Source organism: Chrysochloris asiatica, unplaced genomic scaffold (assembly GCF_000296735.1).
Source record: "Chrysochloris asiatica unplaced genomic scaffold, ChrAsi1.0 scaffold00155, whole genome shotgun sequence".
Taxonomy (NCBI): Eukaryota; Metazoa; Chordata; class Mammalia; order Afrosoricida; family Chrysochloridae; genus Chrysochloris; species Chrysochloris asiatica.
Genome location: NW_006408673.1, coordinates 5,730,862 through 5,740,377, shown reverse-complemented (window position 1 = coordinate 5,740,377; position 9,516 = coordinate 5,730,862). Strand labels below are relative to the sequence as shown.

The following is a 9,516-nucleotide window of genomic DNA, read 5'->3' as shown; positions in this document are numbered from 1 at the left end:
AAAAAAAAAAAAGTAAAAACAACAACAACAACAAATGTACTATGTTCTCTCACATCTAAAGATGCTGCTTCCTTTGTCTAAGATATTTCACATTGCATACTTCTTTCCCTGGCTCCTCCTCGCCTTTTACTTGGCTTACTTCTGCTGTTTCAGGATTTTCCTGAGAAACCTTTAATTATACCTTCATTGACTCCAACATCTCACTGCCAAACATGCCAATAGAGTCTGCCTTAAATGTACCTCCTCTGAGCTCTTTTAGCTATGTATGCATGCTTATGTCCTTTTAAAGTTCTTTATACTTACCTCTTTCCTCCAGAGAACCTGGATTCACTTCGGGACCGTCTTTCATTTTCTTTGTGTTCTCAAGTATAGTGTAATACCTGCCACGTAATAGGTGCTGTGGAGATGTTTGCTTAATGAATAAATGAAAAATGAGTCTTCATAAAGTATCAGAGAGAGCAAACGTGTTTTTTTATGGTAAGAGAACTTGGGTTTCTCCATGTGGATCAACTGTGTTCAATTGATAATGTCTGCCTAGAATATTCCATGAATTATTAGCCATTTTGCCATGGCTACAGGAGAGGAGGCATGTTGACTTTGACATCTCAGTGTTTCACCAGTACATTGGTGCACAGATGATACAAAGGTGCATGAGACACATGAAATAAATGACACAAAGTGATCCATGAAGTATAAGCATAGACTTTCAATGAAATAGAGGTGGTTCAGGAAAGATATTTCCTGAATAAATATGATTATTGTTGTTGCGTGCTGTTGAGTCACTTCTGACTCATAGCTACCCTGTATAGGCTTTCTGAGGCTATTTATCTTGTGGTAGCAGAAAGCCTTATATTTCTCCCGCACAGCAACTGGTGGGCTTGAACCGCTTATCTTGTGGTTTGCAGTCTTGTGCCTATTGTATAGAGTCACCACACTCCCAAATATGTGATGAAAGCTGGAAATACATGAATAGAAATTATAAGGCATGTTTAAAATAAGTGATAAACTAATGAATATTTGAAAGTTAGCAAGAATTTGCCAACATTTTCTTTAAAATTTAAAGTTTAATATTTAAATTTTAGATAATATGTTTATATTTAGTAGTATGTGTTGGAGTTTTCAAAGTTTCATTGAAGAACTACTTTTAATGCCTAGGTGTAAGATTTCTTCCAAAATGAATGCCTTGAAAATAATATTTTCCTTTATTACTTAGAAAATAGAGAAATTCAAAAAATAAAGAAATTTTACCTATAAACTATGTTTTAGAGAATCACATTGTTTTGTATAGTTTAGTAGAAACATTATGAGGAAAGTAAGGACTGCTGTTTATGCAGCAGCCTCTACTTTGTCTTTTTTATGGGCTCGTCAAATGTACCTGTCAATTGGCTTACTTTCTTCTGGTTTCAGCAGCGTTATGCTTTGTAAGTGTTTTACTGCATCTCCCATAGGCCAGGCTTACTTTCTGTACAATAAATTTGTAATTTTTTTCTTTCCTAAATGAAATCTTTTGCCCATTATACTTTGTTAGTCCCATGTTTATTTAGGACTGTTTGTGTCACCATGTTACATATTTCTATTTTAGCAAAGACATGCCTACGGAGGAAAATTCCCCAGTGAACATCATATGTTCCCCAATTTTCTTCTTCCTATATCTTTCTCCTTTGCAGTAGAGAAGCTGCTAAAATATTTCCTGTTATAATTTATAGTTTCTCTGATGCTCGTTGAGTAATAATACACTTTACATAAATAAAAATTGTTAATATTTCATTTTAATAATATTTTAATAAAGTTCCAATTTTTAAGAATATAATGATAACCACAAGGTAATAATTTCCCCATTTTATAGATTTTCAAAACTGAGGCACCGAGAATTTATGCAACTTGCTAAGCTCATCAGACCTAATACATATTGAACTGGAATTCCCAAGCAAGAAGTTTAGTTCTCTGTGTTCTTAAACTTTATACTATATCAACTCTGATGAAAGTATACATGGTGTCAAATATGTGTATGAGGTCAATAAATTTTAGTTGTACAAATGAGTTAAATACCTATATTCAGAATAAAATATTACATACATGAAACAGAAATATGTAATTTCCTGTGGAATGAAAAAGTTTTCTTATATCCATTTTTATAAGAAAAATTATAATCTCAAAATTATTTTATTAATTTCAAAATAATGGAAAAAGAAAATTCAGGTATAAAAATGTAGGACATAAAAGTGTATGTAAGCAAATGCTATCTAAGTATAATTAAAAATATTATAAGGAAATACATCAAAGTCTTAATAGTTGTAGCCTGGATACTTCCTATACACTCACCTTTGCTTGCTGCTTAAGTTTTCATTAATGGGTAGCTAAGGAGCTCTTGTAAGGAGCTCTGGTAGCGTAGTGGTTACGAATCAGGCTGCGAACCTTAAGGTCAGCGGTTCGAAACTACCAGCCACTCTGTGGGAGAAAGATGAGGCTTTCTACTCCCGTAAAGATTTACACCCTCGGAAACCCTGTATAGGGTCCTATGGGTCGGAACCAACTCGACGGCACTTAACAACAACAAGGAGCTCTGGTAGTATAGTGGTTATGAATCGGGCTGTGAACCTTAAGGTCAGTAGTTTGAAACTGCAAGTTATTCCACAGGAGAAAGATGAGGCTTTCGGCTCCCGTAAAGTTTACAGCCTTGGAAACCCTCTACAGAGTTGCTGTGAGTTGGAACTGACTCCAGGGTACATCATGACGATGATTGTTTTTAATAATGATGATAAATAATAGATTGTGTTTGCAAATTGGGAGCATATGGCTTATTGTACATTAGAAAAAATGTTTAGTACCTATACAGTGAAAAAACACTAAGGAGCATTTTTATTTTTAATCATTCTAAAGATTTTGTTCTGTTGTGCATAGACTGACTGAGTCGGAACCAACTCTGTGGCACCTAACAACACCAAAGAATCAGCTTGTAGTAGACAACAAAGATTGTTAATTTTTTAACTAAGTAGAGATTTATTTAAAATGTTCATTCTCAGAATTTTCCAAGGCACTGACATTTGACATACACTGTTTGAAATTAATAAACTTACGGTTGTTGTTGTTGTTAGGTGCCATTCAGTCAACTCCGACTCATAGTGACCCTCTGCACAGCAGAACTAAACACTGCCCAGTCCTGCATCATCCTCACAATTGTTATTACACTTGTTGCTATGGTGCTAATCCATCTCATTAGGGGTCTTCTTTTTTCTGACCCTCCACTTTACCAAGGGTTCCTTTTCTAGGGACTGGTTCCTCCTGATAACACGTCCATAGTACGAGAGACAAATCCTTGCCATCTTGACTTCTAAGGAGCATTCTGGCTGTACTTCTTCCAACACAGATTTGTTTGTATTTTTGGTAGTCCATGGTACTTTTAATAGTCTCTTCTGACACCATAACTCAAGTGTATCAGTTCTTCTATGGGATTGTCTTCCTTACTCATTGTCCAACATGCATATGAGGCTATTGTAAACACCATGGCTTGGGTTAAGCACAACTTAGTCCTCCAACTGATAATTTTGATCTTGAATACTTTAAAGCATTCTTATGCTGCAGATTTACTTAAGACAGTATGCCTTTTGATTTCTTGATTGCTGCTTCCATGAGCATAGATTTTGAATCTAAGCAAAATTAAGTCTATGACAACTTAGTTCTTTTCTCCATTTGTCATGTAGTTATTTTTTGCTCCAGTTTAGCATTCTTTACATTGTTTAAGGAGTTTTGCATTCTTTACATTGAAGCATAACCCATATTAAAGGATGTGGTCTTTGATCTTCATCAGTTAAGTATTTTAAGTGCGCTTCACTTCCAGAAATCAAGGTTGTATCATCTGCGTATCGTCAATTGTTAATCCTGATGCCACATTCTTCTTTCTATAATCTGGCTTCTCTGATTATTTGCTCAATATACAGAACTAGTATGATGAAAAGATACAGCTGTGGCACACACCTTTCCTGATTTTGAACCATTCAGTATATCTTCATTCTAGTTGAAGGACTGAGTGCCTCTTGGTCTGTGTACAGGTTTCTCATGAGCACAATTAAGTGTTCTGTAATATGTATTTCTCACATTGATTTCCATAGTTTAGCATCAAAGGTCTTTGCATAGTAAAATTTCTGTGAAACTGAAAATTTCATAGAAAAGGATTTCTATATGTCTGTAGCAATTGTGTGGCACTGTAGGATAAGCACTGGCCTGCTAACCACAAGGTCAGTGACTCAAACTCACCAGCCACTCCTCAGAAACTATACAGGGTCTCTATGAACTGGGATTGATTTGATGGCTCTTAACAACAACAACAATAGAGCATAGATTTCTTCATGTAGAAGATGAGCAAGGGATGAGGCTTGAGAAGTAGGTTGAGGATACATTTATGAAGAGGCATTTATTACTTGCAGAGGACTTGGTACTTCATCTCACAGATGAGGTACTCAATAGGAGTAGGAAAGAATTGTTTTTTTTTGAAGAATAAGATCAATTCCATTTTGAACATGTTATAGTTGAAATAAGATTTTAAATATGAATTTCAAAATGTATTATGGTAAAAAGATAAAATAAATGTAATTTTCATATATGTACTTTTAATATAGTGCTGGATCCTACATGTATAAGAATAGAAGTATTAATGGACAAATTGAGATAATTAGAATGTCTCTTCACAACTCTCTTGGCTCACTTTCACCACATAATCTTTCTTAGCTCTTATTTGGATGATGACAATAGCTTCCTCCTAATCCTTCCCCTTAAAAACAAATGATAACTGTGTCACCCAAACAGGCACTGCAGTCATGTATTCTCCTGGATTTAAGCCATGACTGTAAATGCACAATAATGTTTACTTAGACATCCTGTGGTCTCAGGTGGAGTTCTTTCTTATGGAACCACGTCCCACTAATCTTACCATGAACCTCTTCTGCACAAACAATGTCTGTACTATGCAGTTTTTTGTTTCCAGTATTCTATTTTTAACCAGCTCCTGTACTTAGAGAGGAGTCCTGGTGTGGCATTGCAGGATAATGCAGTGGATCACAAATTCAGTTTGAACTTCAAGGTCGGCGGTCCAAACTCAGTAGCCACTTGGAAACCCTGTACAGGGTTGCTGTGGGTTGGAATTGACTCAGTGGCACTTAACAACAACAACATACTTAGAGAAATCTGTTCCCTGTAACTTCTTCTTACCCTTTAATCTTCATTCTACCCCAAATTCCAACCAAACAAAGTACCTTTAAATCTTTTTCCCTATGAAACTCCAGTTGTATTTTGTCATCTTAATGACTCTCTTTACTCTGCCGTTTATTATATTTACTGCCTTTTATACTGATTTTCCCCTATTATTACTTGTAAGTAGGGTCTAAATTTAGTAAGATTTTAGTAAATGTCAGTGAACGATCTATGACTCTAATTTAAGCCAAGTAACATAATTAGCACTTATAATGAATTTGATCATGTCTTTTACACTTCTGTATGGTGTGGCACTGTGGCTTAATGCGCTAGACTGCAAAGCCATTTGAACTGCAAGGTCGGTGGTTCAAGCTCACCAGCTTCTCCTTGGAAACCCTATACAGAGTCGCTATGGGTTGGCATCAGCTCAACAGCACTTAACAACAACAACAACACGTAAGATCTATGACTCTGATTTAAGCCAGGTAACATAATTAGCACTTATAATGAATTTGATCATGTCTTTTACAGTACAATGATTTACAATAAAAATCATTGACTTACCTCAATGATTTTTATAAAATTGTATGATACATGCATAAGCATGAATATTTGGAGACTAATTCTTGATATTCAGTATTAGCTGACTTAGGACCCTGGTTAAGTTACTTAACCTCATTTGGCAGCAAATAGATAATGTGTAGTAAATAAGGGTAATAGGTTTTAATCATTATGACAGATTTAAAATAGGCATAATACTGAATGATCACATGGTCACTGAGGCAAGGAAATTGTGATGTAAAAGAAAATTCATTCGTATCTACTGTGGTAACAAAATGATGGGTAACACTTTTTGATGTGGAATTGCATTCAGTAAGGAAAATTAATAGGTGAGCCCTATTGCTGAGTTTCTGACAAGGGCATCTGAAATTATTTATTACTCCTGTGAAAATGTGTCTGGCCACTCTTGACGTCAAAGTGTCTGCAATTCATGAATTTAATGTACATAATCTAGCCCTGGTTGATAGAATCTGCATTCCATCTCCAAAGAAATTAGTGGTTATAGAAAACATGAGATCGATGAGGCTATAAAGAAATAAATTATGAATTCAGGGTCTGAAGTTTTAGATGTGGGAGAAAAAGATGTTACTATAATGCATGACATGCAAGTAGAGAAAAGCAATTAAAAAAATTTTTTAGCACATCTTTCATCATTTTTATAAGTTCAGTGTTTCATTCCGCAAACATTTATTGATCTCTGTGAGCCAAAATGTACAACAGTGGATGGGACCGTGTGCCAAGCACTGTGCTCACTTACAGAAAAGTATATAAAATGAATATGATATAATCCCTACATTGCAGAAGTTCACCATCTAATAAAGAAGTAATCACTATAGAATGCAATAAATCTGAGCATACAGAACAAGGGAACTTAACTCAGGTAATGAAGCTACTTGAGCTATTTTTTGGAGGACAAGTTTGTTGTTGCCCAAAGATGAACATTTCAGAAAGAGGGAACAGAGCATGCATTGTCTGTTGGGTAAATGGTTAACAGTTCAGTGTAGCTGGGTGAAGCTTGGATGAATTAGACTGGTGTGGCACTGTGAGTTAATATGCTGGACTACAAAGTTGGTTTGAACTGCAGCGTCAGCAGTTCAAGCTCACCAACCGCACCTCAGAAACTCTCTACTGGGTCACTATTGGGATCAGAGTGGACTCAATGGCACTAACAACAGCAACAAGGACTGGAAAGGACATATTGTTTTTTAGAAGATTCTTAATTCAGACTTCTGGTGTTACTGTATGATAGGTGTTGAACTGCTAGCTGCAAAGTTGGCAGATTAGACCCACAAGCTACTCCGCAAAGATGAGGCACTCTGCCCCTATAATCATTTACACCCTTGGAAACCTATGTAGGGTCACTGTGAGCCAGAACCAGTTCAATAGTAGTGGGTTTCTTTTTTTGTTTTCTTATGTCATTCAAGTGACAACTGATTTGGAAGAAGAAGTGGAGGGTAAGGAAGCCAGTTAAAAGGATGTGAACTGAAATATGAAATTCTGAGAGCCTGAACTAGAGAAGTAGCAATGGGAAAAAAAAAAAAAAAAATCAAACAGTATTGTTGGGAAAAAAAAAAAAAAACCCGCAACATAAAACAGTATTGATGAGTCCATTCCTCCCATGTACCATAGTGTTTTGAGATTGATTTTTCTAAAGTAGACTGCCATTTCTTTCTTCTGAGGAAGCTCTGAGTGGACTCCAGACTCCAACCTTTTGGTTGGCATCCAAGTTGTTATGTCTTGTATGCTCTGTTTCATCCTATTCTGTAGTGATTATTTCTGTTATTAGATGATGAGCTCCTTCAGAGTAGGGATTGTATTATATTCATTTTATATATTCCTGGAATTGAGCACAGCACCTTGTTCATGGGAGAAAAACACCTGTTGCCCTCAATGGCAAGGAAATATGGTGTGGAGAGGTGGCAGAGGATGTGATTTGGGAAGAGCAGAGACTCCAGAGAGTAGTTACCATTTTCTGTTCCCAGAAAAGATGGCATAAAGTATGGGAAGTATATACAAGAGATTAGTTAACAGTGATCAGTTCTCAGAAAAGATAACCAAAGTGTAAGGAAGTCCAGAAAAATTATGTTCTATAATTTAGATTTATCAAGAAAATGAATGACTTTAGCAAGTGCAAGAAAAGTGTATTCTGCCCCCTTGCAAGACTAAGACTCAATAGGAATACACGAGCAGACATGCGCTCTGACTGGTGACCACATTGGTCACTGATAAGGGGAAGTGAGGGAAAAACAGCAATGAAGATGCTAGCTAAGCCCTACCATGTTCAACAGACTCCTGTGAACCCAGGTGGAGACCTGGTTGGCCAGCAGTGTGGCAAGACCTGGGAACTCCTAGCCCCATAGTCAGTGACATAGCCACAGAGGACTAGAGTGGAGAGTGAAGCATCCAGTGGATAAGAAGAGAGGGCATATGCACAAGAACACCCACACTTGCAGATAATACCCACTTGACCTGTCTTCAATGGCTGGATGATCTGAATTCACCTGCAAGAAGAAAGAAGAGGAAAAAAAGAGTAATTGGATACAGTTTAATGAACTTGACCTACATCTGTGGATGCAGTAGCTCAAAAGAGGGAACATATCTTTACAGCAAGGATCATTCCCACCCCCTCGATACACAGGGTAGACAGGGATGGGCAACTTGGACATTGGCTACCCAAAATGGCGGGGGGAGAGGGGGCTACAAAGGCAAGAAGTGATTGGCTTACAAGCTTTCAAGAGGGAGCCTAGATCCAGAGGGCATGGAGGAAGGCAGAATCTCCACTAAGTAGTATCCAATCTGTCTGGGCGGGGCTGATGAAAGGAGATGGGAATGGCTCTCATGTAGCACAATAGTGAATAATTGCTATCAAGACTGACTGTGAGGGTTGGAAATGTAAAGGTAGACAATTTGTAGCAAAAGGAGGGGAGTGGTTGACTTTGCAGTCCGGGATTGGAGGTCTCTGGGACCATCAAGGGAGAAGAGTGGAGTGTGGGACCCCACCCAGAGAAGCAGTGACGCCAGAGATGGAGGCCGACGATGACGTGGAGAGATGGAACGGCTGGGGACTCTGGACCCAGAGAGGGAGAGGGACTGTGTGCTGTTGACCAGGGGTCAGGCTTGCAGGGCATACCCTTTGGTTAGTTGATGATGCATGGAGGGGATTGTAACCATGACAATGAAACGATATATGATAGGATGAATGTAAAGCTAATGTTCGCCCATGTAAACTATCATATAATTCACAATAAGACATTAAAGAAAAAAAAAAAAGTGTATTCTCTAGTTCTGTGTTTATAAGAAAATAGGCAGTTTGGGATAAGTTTTGTATAATTCTTTTTGTGGAAGGGTTACAGAAAGAACTTAACCTCTTTTAGAGGGAAGCCTTTTAAATTTCATTTGTATGATAATCAAGAAAATTATCATATACTAATGAAGTTAGCTAAAATATAGAAGTATAAGGTAGAATTGCTCATCAGGGGTCAGGTATTGATGCTATAAGAATGGCACAGTGTGCCTTGTGTCCTCTTCTGACTTCACCTATGGGATGGAGAATCAAACTCAACTTTGGCTTTAGGTTGATTCTGTAAGATGGAGATCACACATGCATACTCCAACCTTCTTTACCAATTCTGACACCAACCACCTCTGTCAAGGTACTCTCTACTTGTCTTGTGGTGGTCACACGGAACTCATAGACAAAACCCACATTATGGTGTTTGCTAGAGAAGGTGTTGTTGTTAGGTGTTATTTAGTTAGTGCCAGCTCCTT

General features: G+C 37.4%; 1 protein-coding gene across 2 annotated transcripts in view; it reads left to right on the top strand.

Moving 5' to 3' along the window:
- LRBA (LPS-responsive vesicle trafficking, beach and anchor containing) overlaps window positions 1-9,516 on the top strand; it is a 944,588-nt gene that overhangs the window by 787,200 nt on the left and 147,872 nt on the right. The window lies entirely within an intron of this gene.